The 19475-nt window shown below is 35.2% G+C and overlaps 1 long non-coding RNA gene across 1 annotated transcript; it reads right to left on the bottom strand.

Annotated features, from left to right (window-relative positions):
* Positions 1-11943: 11943 nt before the first annotated feature.
* On the bottom strand, positions 11944-13036 carry LOC144360313 (uncharacterized). The gene is made up of 2 exons (XR_013422196.2): positions 12887-13036; positions 11944-12228 (listed from the first exon to the last, which is right to left on the bottom strand). It is a non-coding gene; the product is annotated as an uncharacterized LOC144360313 (long non-coding RNA).
* Positions 13037-19475: the final 6439 nt, after the last annotated feature.

Raw genomic sequence — 19475 nt, forward strand, 5'->3', positions numbered from 1 at the left:
AAGCCTTATGCACATTGGATTCAACGTATAAAAAGCTAAAGCTAAAGATCCCAAGCTATGTTGAACGCATGTTAAATATATTTACACGAAATTCTAACGCACACAGCGATCTACTGAGAAGCTTTGTGTGGTTAATCGCACGAGTAGCCGAGTAATAACACCCTTGGTTCACTAACGTACAAAAATGTACGAATTACTATTCTACATATTCATGAACTAAAAATGTGGATGTAATTGATAAAAAAGTGTTGTGATTTCATATCTTAAGTGTGGACTCAATCAGAAATAAGCACACAGTCAGTAGGTTAAACGACCAAGAGTGGTACAAACATCAAACATGTACTACTAAAAATGGCCTAGATATAAACTATATATTTTATGCATACTTTTATCTCATTGTTGAATACGTAAATTAGTTGTGATTTAAGACTTCCGCTATAAATTTATAAACATGTAACTATATCAATGTATATATTATAAGAAAGCTTAGATAATGATAATTTAATGACATTATTAGCCGAGGAGATTAAGAAAAAGGATCAGCTTATGAAGATTCCCGACGCGGCTGTAAAGTAACTCTATATGATTACTAAAATATTCACATTAGTAAAAATCAGTGAATAACATCTATTTTGTGTTTTCATCTCTTTTTTAAAAGGCAACAGTGACGCCAATGATACCCTTTGTCGGCATTCACTCAGTGAATACCCTTACTAATTTCTGAACAATGCCCGTTTACTAGAAAAGGACTGTTTTCGGAAATAGTTTGTTCCTGCGGAATGAAAGTGGAGAGTACAGAATTGTTTTCAATCAGCATCCATTCGAACCAAAACTTTACAGATTGACGAACTATGTGGATATATGGTTACTCTACTAAAAGAGATGGGCATGAGATTCATGATCGAATGCAATATCTTTTTACTATGATACATAAAGGATTGAGTGACCCTAGAATAACGAATGTATTAAAAGGGAGCAGTAATTTTCAAATAAAAAATACTACATGAGTTTTGAATAAATTTGATATTCAGGGGTCATGAATTCGATATTCTGTCTATCCCATGAATCCATTTCGCAGCTTATAAACTTAAAGCTAAAAACGAACACAGTGATTCTAATTTGTGAGTGTGTATTCAAGACACCATAGAGAGATTTTGTTCAAATGTATTGAAAACATAATTATTTATTTTGGAATGGCGGTTTCACAATGCCTGAAAAATCATCACTAGACATGGGTGAAACACATTTCTGTGCACGGAGACGTTGAGGTTGGTGGAGTTTGAAATGCAACTTCATATTGCACGTCACGCTTTTTTGCCGACATCTGAAACTACCAGAATTAATCGAATTAATATAATTCTTAATAATAATTCAAGAAATTTTGTATGATACCATCAACATTTTGTGATATTCAGCCATGATATCAAAAGTTCAACCTGCTGCATGGTTTATTCAGATCAGGTTTAATTTCATTACACATGGACAATTATTACACTGTGTGCTATTCAGCCATGATATACTGAACTGCCATAATATATGAGATAAATACAAGTGTGATAGCTTCAGGTTCTTGGCGTATTGTCTTTCTATAAAAAAGAAGTTATGCGACATTATGTCATCATGTGACTACACACAACCCACAGCCACGGTATGGTCTCGGCCAGGTGCGCGAATAATGGATTCGAACTGTCCGTTAAGTAACGGCCAAGTATGAATACTACATATATCAGTGAAAAACAAATCATTTGACACACGTTGTATACTTTGCATGGGATAATTATCGAACACGGTTCGGCGTTGCAACTATGTAGTGCTTTAAATTACACGTCGGTTACAACTGCTGCTACCACAGGGGCTGCTACATGTCTGACCCCGGTGTCTGTGTCTCCGTTGGCGCTGGCATATCTATGAACCTTTTCATCCGGGGAGAGACAATACATAGAACTTACCTACTGCGGTCGTGCCCCTGATATGGGTCTCGTTTTGGGGATTTTAGGTATCGGTCTTAGTTTTGGTCAAGATAGGTATAAATATCGGTAATATAAATAACCTGGACATTGTGTTAATAATACGCTCTTATGTATGTGACAGAGTTGTTTATATGGTCAAAATACATATTTTTAAAATAAATCAATATTACAATGCAACTGTTGGCTTACATGTGCTTTTATTGCAGATGCTCTTCTAATACTGCAAATACGGTAACTGTTTTATTTGGAATAAACAGTGATGACAGAAATGGTATTTTGGTATAAATATGGGTATAGATTTTGCCACTATCCAGGTATGAAAATTGTCACACTTTTGAGCACTCAGGGGCACCTTCCTACCCAGCTATCTATCAACTGCCCCCCCCCCGGGTTTTCACCACCAGTTACCTCTTTTTCTCAGAAAATAGTCCCGTGTATAGTCTACACGAAAAAAATGGGCGAAAAAGTCTGGTAGTGAGAAAATTATTGCGACGCTGGCACATTGAACAGCACGGATGGCTGACAACATAATGAGTTTTGTTAGTATATAGACTATACGTCTATAGTATAGGCGTTGCATATCTCGATTGCCGCTGCAGCGTATTCTTCGTGCAAACTTGCGCCCTCTTGCAGCGAACATTAATAAAGCGTTCGTTTCACTGGATTAGATGAATTGAATGTAAAGCATTTCTTTTTAATCGTAATATAGAACAACTAAATTATTAATATTGTTCTTTGTGTTTTGTTATTAACCGCCATGACCCGTTTCGGTGGCAGCGCTTTTTTTTATTTTTACCCACTGATTCAGACGAGCTTCTTCCAAATTATTTTCTAAAGACATGACGCAACACAAACAATGTAACAGGATTAGAGCGCATTCGTACATAACATTTATCACCATGTACTTCCACAAAGATTGTAAAATACTAGTAATTTGTAAATATATAAATAAAACCTCTCACTGATAACAAAAAAAGGATTAATTTCTCATGGTAGGATTGTTTATGTTCACACTTCAAAATCATTGACAGACACACAAATATGACCAAGTATCCCTTGTATCTTGCTATAACTTGTCAGAGTCATAGTAGCGTAGGGGTGAGAGACTGAAGTTAAGTCTATGACAAAACACAAAATAAAAACATCATTTAAAAATTTAATACTTTAATAAAGATGGCCAAAAGTTTGTCTTAATTTAAGCATTTTACCTCCATGATTTGAGAAGCATTTTTTTTTAGCAAAAACGCGCCCTCAACATCGTTCTTATTGAATTCAGTTTTCAGCTTGCTGCAAAGTACTCACATCCTAAACCAAGGTGACTACCCCCTCGGGGTTTGTTCCTGGGGATTGTCACGACGTGAAAAAGCCAAAAGCCCGATTAGCTGTCAATCATTAAATTATTTCTTTGCGCACATCGATGTAAATTATCAAGTTTTCACTGACGTTGCCATGGAAATAGTAAGTGAACAGTTCCTTGCTTCACAAGGTAACCAACAGTGAGGGCGTAATATCTGCTAGCTCTGTTTAATATATTATAGCAGGTTGTAGTTTAGGGGACTATTGGCCCTTAAAACTACTTGTTCTAGGGTTAAGGATTGTAATGTAGTTGTGAGAAGAGTTGCTGAGTGCTTGGGTAATTAACATAATTTTTTGCAAAAGACGTATTGGTGTACTCATAATATTGAAAGCAGACTAATCAAATAGTATAAACAACCATATTTTGGCTAGTTTTGAGTTATAAGTTCCCGTAACGTAACTTCCTTTTGGGTCCAGTTTTCAGCTGACTTCGAGCACTCACACCCATAACCATAACTTTGTTCTATGATTCGATAACTCTAAAAATATAACAGCTTCATCAGTGAAAACATCAATTTGAATGCGGTTACAATTCCTCGTCGAATCGTGGTTTTGATGTTTGATGTCAAATGTGATGCCACAACCTTGATGTCAAGTAATGTTGTAGATATTATAAACTAAACTTGTTGGTAGTTAAGTATCACTTACTGTGCACCATTTAAACGCTTCGTTCATATCTTAATGTATCTACTGACATCCGCACAGTGACCGGAACTTATATTCATGAAATCGTAGAACATATAAGGTGCCCGTATTTTATGACCATTTCAATTACAACCAACTGAGAATTTTACATTAACCAATTTGCGTTAACCAAAAATAATCAATTCTATTGTTGGTTTAAAGCTGCATAATTAGCATGAGAAACTGTTAAAATACGAACAATACGATGATATGGCACGGGGTGCAGTTGATACATAGCTGTGTAGGAAGGTGCCCCAGAGTGCTCAAAAGTGTGACCATTTTTATACCTGGATAGTGGCAAAATCTTTACCCGTATTTATACCGCAGTACCATTTCTGTCATCATTGTTTATTCCAAATAAAACAGTTACCGTAGAGCATCTCCAATAGAAGCACAATTCACTGAGGAGTGTGCGCCCTCTTCTATTCCGTGTTAAATCTCAGTTTAAACGTTGATTTTCTTGTGATATTTATACCTTGACTAGAAATAAGACCAATACTTATTCCTAAAATCCAAAAAACGAGATCCATTTCAGGAACACGTCCCCATTAGGCAAGTTATATGTATTGTCCCCCCCCCCCCGAGCGCTATGGTTCTATTCTCATGGTCCGACTCATGCGATTCAAATAAACAATTATTAACACATATAATACTTCGTAATAGATTAGTTATAGATTTAAACGTTCGATTGTTACATAGCCTTGAGTCAGAAGAAGGGATATTATATACATAAAGCGACATCCGGGGTGTGGTTACATTTTTTTTATACGGAAATAGATTAGAAGCTACATATATACAATAGTTTAAATATTGTTTGGCAGAGATATCACTGTTGTCTATCCACTGCAACGGTTTACTTTCTAAACCAACACAACATAGCATATCTATATGGTAGGAGATATATTAATGGAAATTGAAGATTAAAAGTTCGTATGCTGGGTAAAAGCTAGGCCCTCCCTCATTTGTTTACATTTGACTGCAAGCACACTAATATCCTACACATACAAAACACACTTTTACGGCTTTTTTGAATTCAACATAAACTACTGTGTCTTGTATCAGTGTTAATACTTTATGATGACACCCTACACTTTGACAAATAAGTGCGAGAAATTGACGTTATTTAACCTATTTATCACTTTAGATGCAACACACAAACAACCCAAAGCGCTCGATGCAAACAAACGCATAGCAAAATTATAATATCACCGTAATATCCACTCTCCCTTGCAGAGTCTTCTTGACCTAGGGAGCCAAAGAGAGCTGCAACTCGTGGGACGTTCCCTGACGACTAGCTAGCTTAGTGATAAAAGACCCACAGTCTCTGCGACGGAGAATGTGTAATATACTGACAGGAGCGTAAAGGAAGTTAGTAATTTGTGCATCTATGAGTATGGTGGGGATAAATTGTGGACTGAAAATGAGTGACAGGAGATTATAGCCTTTTAAAGTATGCCTCGATTATATATTTTACATCTTTTAGTACTAAACCAATCACTTCTGCGTATTTTTACTACTGCACGTTGGGGAATATATATCGCTGTGTGTGTAGGTTGTACAAGTGGGACATTTCAGAGATTGTTTAATGACTTATGGCTTGAGAGATTATTCAAATCGTTGCTTGGAAAGAAATGCAAAAGTTTCTTTCCAAAATATGTTTTACTGGTATGGTCTGACAATTTTATTGTCCACAATTTGTTAAGCAACGAGTTTGGAGACCTACTCTCACCTCCAAGAACGTAATCTACGTATTTCGATGTATCAGTGAGCCTTCAATGATAATGTAGACCCGAAAAACAAATGAATTTCTGAAATTAGTCTGGCCACTATTAATGAAACATCGATGTTAAATATTATTGTATCTTATTTGTCGATTCTAGTAATGTTAAATGACGTAACAAATACATAATAAGTTTATTCTAACGCATACATGGCATTACTGTGTAGCTGTTTCTATGCGGATATAGCGTTGTGATTTGCGATGTGGTCGTTGACATTTAAAGTGTTTTGTACGAACGCACATGGCATTTTGTTTGGGTTTGACTAAGTTGTCAGTATTCCCACCGAATAATGTAATGTTCCCCTACTATCATAAGGATTCCACCTCATTAATTTAAAGTACATTGCAGTAATACCGGAAATGATGTCATAAATAAACGTCATAGTTAACAAAATTGTAGCTGTTAAAACATTTTTGAGAGAGGTGTAGTGCGATTGTAAAATAGCAGATGTGAATCTCAGTAGTGTGTAATGCAGAAACAAATTTTGAATTTAAACCATAATGTTTTTTTAATTATACATGGCAATAAACACACAAGTTTGATCACCCAGGCCTCACCCGATTTGCACTATATTTGGCGTCACGCGACTGAACTTTGTATTTTATGCGGAATATTTATTTCCTCAAAGTGTCAATTGATTGTGATTATTCTTTCATTAGGCGAACGGCAGTATAAAGGCAAGTCAATGCCCGACGTCTCAGTAAATAAATATATACGACGTTACTATTTTTAGATATATACTAACAATTAAAGATATTGTATACACATCTATCATTGGTGGTTCAAAGAATGCTCGGACGGACACTTAAATCGGGTAAGGTATTGATATAAATAACACTAGTAACGCTGAAACGTTCGCTTATATATTGACCACAAGCTGTAACTTTTGTTACACTCTTGAACAAATGGGCGAAACAAAACTTATTGATCCTTAAAAAGCACATATTAATCACTTTATTCCAAGTGTGACCTTCATGCGCATTACATACTGCCCAAATTCATTCATTCATTCATCACATATTATGAATGTACACTGTGACTCGAATGGGTGACGAAATCGACGTTTCATTTATAACAATAATTCAATTTTAAAAGCATCGTTAGTCATAGAACTGCTTGCACTTAATTTTCTCATATTCATAAAAAATGAACATAGTCAGGCTCTTAAACATGTCAATATTAATTGTTTTATTTGCGAGTAGAGATTTCTATGTACTTATCGACAGTATCCAGACAGTGTTGAAAGACGTTCACGTGCCCTTGTCCTTGGTTCAGTATAATGGTTCATTAAACCTATGAAATTTCATAAAAGGACAATACTAATTCCATATACGTTTTAGTAACCCCTTGGGCGCCGACTATTCATATTCACCGGTTTTTACCTGTTGCCCGGATACATAGATATGTCTTGATATATAAAATAATGCATAAACTAATATTACTTGAAACGCCTAGGCAAGCAGTGCGAATAATTTCACGATTGGAAATTTTAAATATTTTCAGATGGTGACGGATGTTTGAGTGGTAACACCGATATTTTACAATATGTGACGTGTTCCTAGCCCAGACACACACAATATAAAACACGACAATTTAGTACAGCATAATCTTGTCGTGGGGAAGAGGAGTCATGAAGATTTGATCTCTCCATTAGATCTTGCTAAATTTGAACTTTATCGCCGATAAATCTAAACAGTGGTTTGAAAGAGTCGCCACAAATTATTTACAGAATTTACTTTCGAGAAAATCATTCGATAATAAACCATTTATATGATTCAATATTGTCAGTGTAATACTCATTAAGCATACACACAACTTCATAAAATACACTGACATAAGAATGAATTATTCTAATTGCTGACAAAGTTACAAAAGATTCAACAAATGTGTGATTGTTAGTTTAGAAAAGTAATTAGCAATGTTTTGAAGAAAAAAAATCTGCAAGGTCAATACATATACTTGCGTGTGTTTAAATAAAAAATAAATTAATACGATCGGACAATATAAATAATATGATAATGATCTTTCCCGAAAATCACTGGATTACGAAAAAAATCGGAAACAGTTACGGGTATACGCATAGAGAATCGTTTTATAATTGTTCGAAGCAATCATATCAATCGATCAAAGCATTGGTGCAAATTTTATGCTTGTCTTGTTTGAAGGGTATGGTCGTATTTCATCTGCAGGGAACTATGCGGTTTTCATGATAGTGAAAGTGCAAACACAAATCAAAACATTAAAATACGATACACGTGTGAATTGTCACTTATTGGTTTGTTTGTTCGTCTATTTCATTTATCACTTATAAATGTATATGCCGGTTCAGGGCTGTATAGAGGGAGTATATGGATGTCCACTGAACAAACGACGCTTTTACGAGTCAATAAAAAAAAGAAATTGTGTTTAATGATGATAGAATGATCACGCATTGTGTTACGGCGTTAGCATTTAGCTACTAATTTAGCGATCACTTAGGGAATCGTAGTGACCAAAGAATATTCTCTGCAACGACGATGTTCTTAGCATCTTTTATCATTTGCACATTTCGCACCGTGTTTTATGTATATCCGATAAGGAACATGCGTCATAAACTGATTAAACATTGACATTTCTGTCTGTTTATTTTATATTATTAGTCATGAAGATGTATTATAATAAAATGTTATAACCTTGTAATTATATTCAAGGATCCAAAGAGTTTACAATTATAGTAGTGTTTTTTCTGGTGGCGTAGGCCCATTCTAATGAAGAGAATTCGAACGATGTTGGCAAGACGACTCTGATTCATCCAGATACGTCATATATACATATACCGCGGTAATTTGGGATAAATTTTATATTATTAGTCATGGAGATGGATTAATAAAATGTTATCATCTTGAAATTATATTCAAGACCCAAATACATAGCTTACATAACCACAATAATAAAAATTGTTGTTGTAGATCCATTCTGATAAGAGAGTTCGATGGAAATGCAATTCTGGTCCACTCAGACGCGACATATATACATACACAGACCATAGTAATTGTGGATAATACTCTGACACGTTAACGGTTATTCACATTGTTTTCACCACATAATTAGTATCACCTTGGTCATTTCACGATGAGTAATACAAGTAAAATAAATATTGACTGTATAATGGAAATTTGCTTTTACAAACATGACAGCGTTTTCTGAAGCCTGTTTTTGTATGACCAGTGTATGCTATAGCTTTATTTATTGCGCCATTGAATTATGAATTATGAGTTGTTTCTATAATTAATTTGAGAAATGTATCAATCTTTTATATAAGTTTTCAAAAAGTAAACTACCATCTATCTAAGGTAAGTAAGTGTCTGGGTGCAATGATGCAGATTTAAATTTGTGAATTGAAAAGGTTAATGTAGTGTGTGACGTCAACAGTTAGACAATTAGTCGATGTCGGTCCTAGCCGTCTTTTGATGACGTCAGATTTCACATACAAACGTACCCAATCCTGGATGACATTAACAATATATATTTAATAAAAACGCACTTTAGTACGTGACATCACACTCTATTTGATGTTTTAATATAACCAATTACACAGGTCTCTCTAACCATATGCTAATACAACTTTAACTGTTACTGCCTATGAAAAATGTCGTTACTATGGCAATAATTATGGCAATTATTTAATTTTACAATTTGTTTGCAAAATATATTTTTCATAATTCATTATTCCCTGAATGCAAATATTATTGCACATGGTAGCGTATGAGAGGCATCATTTCAAGTACGATTGAAAGTCGGTAAAAAAACGTGTAAACTTTGTGTTCATGAATTTGTCATATCTCAAACTTTCGATAGAAATTACCATAAGATAGTATACTTTTCAATTATGGATGTAGATTGTATTAATTTACCGGAATATTCGCAATTGCGGATAATTTACCGTAGTAACCACTGTTTCAAAGGAGCACTTTTGTCAAGACGGCTAATCGTAGCTGGCCACCAATGCATTTGAAAAGTTGAGGAAGTCATATTCTAAACAATATGCCGAATTGTGCGATCAGTGTACAATGCATCTTGGGAACACTGGAATCAATATCCTCACTGATCAACGAATTTGATAACAAATCAAAATGCAATATGACATAAAAAAACCACAGATGCAGTAGGACGGCAGTAATTTTGGTAAATACGTGTGTTAGGTTAATGGCATTTGGCACTGCACCCGTTCTATTCTTGCGGTGATCTGTTATTTCAAAATACACAAATTACAATTCAGACATGATACACTGTTGCCATGGAAACCTTGACATTAAACGTATTTGTGTTCATATGAATTGTCAAATAACCGCATTATCGTTGACCCGAAACTGCCAAAATTATAGAAATGATGCGTTTCATTGTTTGTAAAAAAAAGCTCTTATGATCATTGAAACTTAAACTAATCAACTCATAATGTGACTCACTCTAATATTATACACAATTTAAATATGAATGTAAACTTCTTTTAACAATTTAACAAATATCCAATCATATTTTATTGAGATTACACGATTAGTCAATTATGTTTAACAACTCAACACGATGGCCTTCGAATTATTGTATATTTACGAACAGTGATTACAGTTCTTTTGTAAAAAAAAAATGGAGCTTACTTTAGACTCTATAATATACTAGTACATGAATGACCAGTATTGGTAAGCTTATCATGCTGCCCACGATTTGCTAACTAAACTTAAAACATGTAATGTTGTGTAGGTCAATATAGCATGACAGCTGACTGAGTAAGATCGTACAATTTACACTACGTGTGATTATAACCTATTGAGAGTCTGTAAATCGTGAGTATGTTAAATTACAGAGCTTTTTGTGCTTTAATGGTGGATCATGTGACCCGGAAATTCCTATCTCTAGCTGCGCTCTTTGATTAGGGTGGCACCGACGTCATTCCGAGCATTGGGCTAAAGATAACTAAGAGTGAAATTGGTAAGCTACTGCAATTCACGCATGTGCAAGCTTGGACGCATGTTTGACATATGTGACGTCATATACACAGAGGCCAATCAACATAGGCTTTACACGAGCTTGTAATTTACACGGAGTTTTCATGTAATTTGTAATCGTCTAATTCACGTATCGACAGTTAAATGCGTTCCTCCACGCCATCCAATATATTTTTTTTATTGTATGCTTCTATTTTACGGCGAAACTACAATACTAAATTTACAATAGCACGTTGTATTATCTGTAGAAAAGCTCCCACTGACGTTGTTTAAGCATCATTGATACTTGACGACATACAGTTTAGGAAAATCTCATCCAACAGAAACTTAATTAAGTAAAGTGGCTTTGAGTGATTACAATGACAATTAAATTTGATTTTGCGATTAGACCATCTCAGTGCCCCAATATTTCATTGGTTAACAGCCAACAGATTTTATCACTTTTCTGAGTGGTCATAATAAACCTACATATTACGAATTTGAAATGCAACTTTAACAACAATACTAGTAACTGGGAGAGAAATATATATATTAGAAATATAATATGCTTTTATTTCACAGTATTAAAACGGGATTGATATTAAATGTGATATAAATCGGAAATACAGCGGCTGACTCTACAATGAATGCAACAACAGCAGTTAGAGTTGTTAATGCCGATTTGCGTACCAGTAGGACGGGTGTGATTGGGACAGAAAAAATCTCACAGGCACAGACTGATAAAAGTCCATCGTTTGGGTGACTTAGTGGTGTGCAGGATCGCAGTTAATGTGTGAATACTATGTTATTATACAGTGATTGAATATTAGGAATTAGTGATGAGATAAGAACATAACATACTGGAGTGAATGAAATATTTAGACATAAGAGTAAATATCATATAAATGAAATGAAAAGATGCAATGACAACGTATGCCTGCGAAATGTACACAAGTCAATACACAACACCCGTAATGTATAATATATATATAACTATATCATAATGAGAAACAGACATATACAAAACAATACTCATAATTTAATATCTATACAAATAGATGGTGGGCTTGGTATATGATATTCATTGTTAATAATCATATGCAATATCATCAGCGCACACCGTGGTTTTGTTTATCGAATACAACACAATCTCTTCAATAACTCAATATTAAATAACAAAAAAAACGGACAGACATTTCAGATAGCTTTAATTTTTAAGTTTTGAGTGATGTAAATGTTAACCATTCTTGCTGTTGGTATAGCAACCGTGGTCGAAGTTCGTAACTAGCCATAGGTGAAGAGATGGAAGCCTCCTTGAATGTCCCGGCAGTACATGCTATCACACACCTGTTCCCTCGGACAATGGCTGTTATCCGTGCAGGTTACTGTTTTGAATTCCAATTCACAATAACCGCCAATGCAATATCCACCAAATCTGTCGCAATTACTGTCTGTGCTGCATCCGACTCGAAGATACTGCAATACAAACAGAGTACACGAAAATATAGTATTGCGACTTCACACCTATGATTAATTGATTGACAACATGGGACATGATAACGTGTTCTTTGCATGTACACCGAGTCTGGAGTCGCACGTAACGTAAATCGCCAATAGTGTCTTTTTCGTTTTGTAAATTACCGCCGTGTTTCATTTCATTTCGTTTTTTGAGAATTACAACGCAAGTCGTCAGCCACAGTTAATAGCCCCGTAACAAACGTTGCAGGGCCCCTGGCGTGCGTACATGACATGCTTCTCCGTAGTCAGACAGACAGGAAACGGTCAGTCATACTATGCCTTCCTCTGACGCGTAGCATGTCATACGTGATGTATCACTGAATTTGGTATGCGCCGTTTATATACCTGCGATCATGCCCTCATACAATTCACCTGACTACTATACGAATTGAAAAAGAGAAATTCAATACCCGGAGTCAATGACTCAACTGTTGCTTCATGTGTATAATGGCTGACAATGCATGCAGCAATAATCGATGTCATTCAACTTGTTAGTATTTCAATTACAGCGACTCAACCAGAAAGTATCTCACACAATTATAGTAAAATAATACAGTTTATAAAATATAACAACAATCAGAAGAGGAGCGAATTTAACAAAAAATTGTAAACTCACCGGGAAACAGAAGGCATTGGCCGCGTACGAAACAAGTACTATATACGCAAATAAAACAATGCGTAAGGTTGCCATCGCGATCTAGCTGTAAATTAGTCAGCTTGCCTTGGTGGTCGGGATCGGCCTTGCACGTGTGAAGAACTAGCGATGAATGCTCACATGTCAGGTATGCAAGAGACTTTTTATAATCAATTATAACAACGCCCAGTAATTAGTATTGACAGATTCAAGTAAAGTCAAAGCTATGTCGTATTAGTCAACGTGACGTCATCAATCTGGGGGTTTGCCAAAACGGAAGGCGGAGTAAGAATAAGAAATTGCTGGTATAGTGAAACATGTGGCCATCAATAATTTGTACTTGTTTGATTTAAAGGTAAATCATGTAAATGAGTTAAAAATAACTTCGAAAGGAATAATCATTGATCTCTTTCCCAGAATGACAGCACTAATGTATGTTAAACAATTATCGACGTAGTCTTCATTTATACATAGGATATAAATCTATAACCGATGAAAGTTACATTTTAAATTTCATAAATGAATACATTCATTTCCAAGCGAGTACACAGACAGTATCCGTACTCATGATTGCATAGTTGATGACTGTATACAGTGCGTGTTTTTTTCTGGTTATCTAAGCAGACGTTTATCTGGCAGGTTTATTCATTCAGTCGACGTTCCCACTTCGGAAGTCGGATTGTTTTCTCCTATCAAGAATTTCGTAATTAAAAGCAGCCCGTCCGTCGGGGACTGTACCATAAATGTCAAATAACGCTATGTGATTGAAAGCGTCCTTTATACTGACAAGTCTCTAATCCGTTCCTAATGCCGCTTAATATGGTACTTTGCTTGCACTTAAGCCACATCTGAGAATGCGCTGTTAACTCCCGTCGCTGGCTAATAGATATATGAACTCGTGGGCAGTGGTAGGGATTCCTATAAAAGACATGTATATATTTTTTACTCTCTTTCAATTACCGGTGCAATCTTACAGATTGGGATTACTATGTGTCCCGATTAAAATGCTCTTCGGAATCATGTAATCGTCATGTCGTAATATCGCGTCAGAACGCTGCACGCGCATTTTGTTTTGTTCTGCGTCTAAACATGGGAATATATTTACCTTGTAGTATAGAGAATTTACTAAGTAAAATAGTCACTGTTTATTTCCAGAACAATGAAAATATAATGAATGGTCTCATGGTCATTCTTACGATTTGTCCTTTAAACCCACAAAAAATGGATTTAATTAGTTCACGTTCACAGCATCTGTAACACATTTATATACTTGACAAGACAATTCTGCATATTGGGAAGATGACCGTCACCCTGTGTTCATTGAAAGATGTGTTTGATGTTATATTATATGATATAAATTATATTATATGATATCAGTTGGCACGCCTGAACTTCAACTTCATTAACCGCGCATACCCCCCTCCCCCGGGGGGACAACACATTTGTACCTAATGTATGTAACAAATCAAAATAATTAACAAATCAAAACCCGACACGAGACCCGACACGTCATAAATATTATACACTCCAAAGCAATATACTCCGATATTTTGGTCAATTGCAATTTTTATGGTAATATTCATACATTGGTTTTTGCAAACAGTTTCTACTTCAAGGACATTCAATGACACTGAGCAGTATATTGATGACATGGAAAAAGCATTCTCTCTACTCATACTCAAGTGGATTCTGGAATCATAAACAGTGAGTAAAAAACGATTACACAAATCAGTGGTGGCAATGGGAATGATTGTCTATCTTGATTTATAAAAGTCGAACAAATACAGAGAAACTGATCAGAGTTGTGAAGATAGTCATATAGATAACACTGAGAAGTTCATTCATATAATTAAATTGATCATTGACACTTCTGTACCACCAGGAAACTGTCCTTAAATTTGCAACTTTTAACTATAACGTAGACATTGTCATCAATGTTTGGCCAAAAATGGTCATTGTTTACTCCATGCATATATATACCATCTGATCATTAGTATTTTCTTGGTTTAGGATTTGTTTTGATCAATGAAGATACAGGTCGCCATATAGTTACAGTAAGTATATTAGAATGTATATAATTTTCCGAATCGCCCTGATTTAAATTTTGTAGAACATGTTTATTTTGTCAGTGTTTTCGAGATAGATTATGAGTCATTTTATTTTATTTCAAATCTGTTCACCCCCACCCAAATACTCAAACATGCATACCAATGGTTAGATTCGATATTCCAGGTTTTTAATACAGTGTAATGTTAGACTTGTTAAAAACATTTTTGAAATGTATTGTTTAACACGCGATTGTAAAATTAAATAGTCATATATTTACATTGCGAATTATGTCAGTTTCATGTTTCCTTTAATTGACATGATATACGATAGTTTAACATTAGTAGATTTGAGTAAATTTATCAGCCTGAGCCATAGGTGAAGATTAATGCAATTTTGTCAATTTACGATTACCTATTTTTCACATGCATATTTCTACAGTACGTTAAAAAATAAACGAAACATAACAATGAATATGGTACTACTTCTAACATAACAAGAAATTAAAATATACAACTGCTTGCTATTCGTTAGTATATTTGCGTTGCCCGAGTTGTATAACACGCGAACGCCCACGCCTGTACTAGATATAAAGAAATGTCTTGTAATTTACTAGATCGTTCGTTTTAATGGCTATTTTATCTTGAAACGTGTGATAATTGTTTAGTAGAAATTCACAGTAACGTTAACATTGTCGTCTCGTCTATGGAAATTCAATTAGAGATATTCGACCTGACAATGAATAACATTTAGTTTGGTCCTGAACATATTTTTAAGTTATCAATTATGCATGATCCTGGTCATTTTCATTGTCCCAATTGTTACGAGGTCATTTTGTAACAGTATACTCATTTTGATCTCGGAGTCAACTATATTTTCAGATAATGTATTATTGTTTTCACCGAAGACATATTAAACAATTCTGTAGTTATATACTATATGTTTTTCGAGATTCGGTTTATACACAACAAACTGGTCGCTTTGCAACCATGCTCATCACACGTCCTTTGGAACTGGTCTTTGTCGAGACATGATTGTTGCGTGGCGAGGTGCGCTTCTGCATACAGTGGCGAGGCGAGTTTGAATATCGAGTTTAGCTTTGTAGTGTATGTGTGTTCTTTTTTTCTAATGGGGCACTGCTGAAAGAACTACAAGGTGAAGTCAATTGCTGCGTGCATTATGTCTGCAATCCAACTAACTGAGTTAGTAAGCCCAGACATGAACGTTTTGTTTAAATATGAAACGTACGTTTGCTCTAATACGTAATACAATACAACCACTGTGTGACGTTAGACGAGCAGATAAAAAAAATGTGACGTAAAACATGACAATAAAGTAACAGTGTAACTTTGTGGGAATATATCGATGACTTTAGACGCTATGCAGATTTTACGGGATTTATCTTCCCACAACCATGTAATCTGAAAGATATTCAACACACCAAATATCATTCCTTCCGTTTTTAAAATGTAATTTGTTGTGTCAAGCGATCGTGACTGTCTCTAATATCGAATGTCACTGTCGTCTCGCCAGATATGTTTATGGACAAATTGTAACTGGTGATGGTACATATAGTGAATTTTACCACACGAACAACAGCATTCCTATCATAGTCACGGTGGTAGTTTATCGCCAGGAGACCGATAAGCACACTCAATTACAGTCACATATAAACTTTAAATAAATGTTTCACCAAAGTTGCATCCGGGTGTGTGTGTCACACAGGGTAGAAGTCGGACCACTTTAATATGGGGATCAGTCTCAGGCAGGATATCTGATGTCGGGCGGTGGATAAGTGGATGCACTGTACTATGATGCCGGCGATCGTTTTGTCATGCCGGTGTTCGATATCTTTTCTGTAGTTTTAGTTCGTCATTTGTTTATTATGGCTACATAACAGAATCAATAATCAATTATAACATAATTTAATACATGACCATGCCGTATAATTTTGAATAAAAATTGCAAATAACTCGCAGTGATATATTATATAATTGTTTTCATGTCAGACCACAACACCACAAGCAAAAATTACATTATTGGGGACAGTAGACATATGCAATTTGCAAATCTATAATTGTCAGAATTAAATGTTGGTTTAACCCAGATGGCTTGTACAAAATGTAGGACTTTGTGTGATAGTACAGGTGTGTCGCCTTAGTTTATTCTATAGCGTAATATAGTGAACTGTGTAGCTGACAGGACTGTCAAATCATGTCATATTAATATATCCTACCTGTGATAATATTCATTACACATGTACATGTAAAGTGAGCTTATATCACTTGCGGTATTATATATGCACAACGGGAATGAAGTGGGTGTGTTGCCATGGTTACCCAATTGTTATGATATCCAAGTGTGTGTTACGAATATCAAGATGTGATGTTGCAGCCGAATATAATTCTGACCACACCATCGATTGAGTTAAGTACGTAGTTTAGCCTTGCTGTGCACCCAGATGGGGAGGGGATGCTGGTTTGTCACTAAGTAAGCATTTTCTGCAGTTCAATACGTCTTGTGTATGATTCAATGGTAATATTCACGAACAACGAGCAATTCTCACTATTTTATGTACTGTGCTTAGAATGTAACAGCGTCGCGCCGACAACGGACTCACTGACTGAGTTTTACGCAGATAGGCTTAAAATTTAGTTTGGTTTGTTCCATCAACAGGGTTTCGTAGATTTACTTAGGTAGTTCATCGTTGCGCAGTTATATGAGAATTCGACGCTGCTGGAGTATCGATTTGCATGTGTATACTCAACTGTTGAGAGAGATGTAAACTCTAAGGATTCAGTTCCTTAAGCCCATGCCGACCCTAACCTTAACCCTAACTTTAACAACTGTGCTCTCTTGATAAATGCTGGAACTGGCAGTGGATCGCCAATTTATTATATGTATTGGATTGTCTGGGCAATTGTTTTTCCAATTTTGAGTATCCTAATTTGGTCTGTTTTATGATTTTCACTGTTAATTAGGTTTCCCCAATTCCATTAAGAATACATATAGCCAGAACAATTGCGCATGCGCGATTTCTAATGTTGATTCAGTTAAATTCATATTGTTTATTACCGTTTTCCCCGATATAACGCCGAGGGCGCTCTTTTGGAGAATAGGTCATATTCATGAACAATAATAATAGAAGTTTATTCAATTATATTCAGACTAATGAATTAGTTGATTTCAAGTTAAACCTAATGTATTAGATCTCAAATAAATCAATAACAGAAAAGCAATGAATGGAAATTCGATGTAAGTATGGGATCCATTTTGTACTTGTTTGAATTCTCTTTAGTGTTTCCCAATCACTCAAACTGAAAAAATGTTATTGTTTCAAAATGTTATTGTTTCAAAATGTTATTGTTTCAGTGACCCAATTTCTTCATTTACATAAATCAGAAATCATACAACATTTGTACACATATTTTGTAGAATACACCACATCAGTCTGTATATCCAACTTTTTACAGAATAATGATCTAGTGTTTCTAGTTATTGTTTCAATTTGTATATACAATATGTAATAAATGACATAAACAACATTTTCTTATCTTTCTGAATTCATAATAATATAAATCACCGATACCTTAATGTGTTTGAAATTTGAAAAAAAAAATCTCAAAAAAAAAACTTTTTTTAAATCAAACAAACGCGGATTATGCGAGCACACATCAAACTCTGTGGGAGTATGGAAACATGGCTTATTGCTTCTACAAGCTAGCATTACTCATTCTTTCATCAATGCACACATAAATGAACCCATCCTCCAGTCCATCATTCCATCCATTGATTCACCAATCCGTTCATCCATACACCCTCTCTCCCATACAACCAACCAAAACAACCAAGCAGTCATCCATCCATTCATACAACCACCCAACTAACATCTCCATCCACCCATTCATACAAGCACACATCTACTCATTCATAACGATGTTTAAAGAAACCTGAAGAATGATTTTGACAATATTGTTACATTCACTGATTCAAATATCGAAAATAAATGACGTATTTCATTGTTTTAATACATGTTAAACACCTACGTGCAAACTCGGAATATATTAGCGTGGAGGGCGGTATTTAGAGCGCCAGAAATCAATGTTTACAAATGTTATCGTCAGATATGTTGATATTTTATTATAAAATAAAATATGATGGGATTAATGTTATTGCCTAATAGCCCGAGTACCAACTGTGGCTTAAAGGGCGGTGGTCGTCGCGCAACGCATGCATGATATGGAACTCATATAAACAAATGTGGCAACTTTGAGTGTTGCGCATACCAACAAATAGAAACTGAGGCGCTACTAAACTTTAACTATGTAATTGTTTGGGTGATTGAAAGGTATCGAAGGAGTCACCGGTGGTAAGTAGTGCACATTGCGCCCAGGCCAAAACTCTTACTCGCGATTTCCGTCAGAAGAGCACATTGATTTGTGGGGAAATGTCGCACATGCGCAGCACGATGACCACCATTAAACTTGTAAATACATCGATATGATATATGATGTGATATATAAAA

The sequence above is a fragment of the Saccoglossus kowalevskii genome, chromosome 9 (genome assembly GCF_978046115.1).
Source record: "Saccoglossus kowalevskii chromosome 9, keSacKowa6.1, whole genome shotgun sequence".
In the NCBI taxonomy this organism is placed as follows: Eukaryota; Metazoa; Hemichordata; class Enteropneusta; family Harrimaniidae; genus Saccoglossus; species Saccoglossus kowalevskii.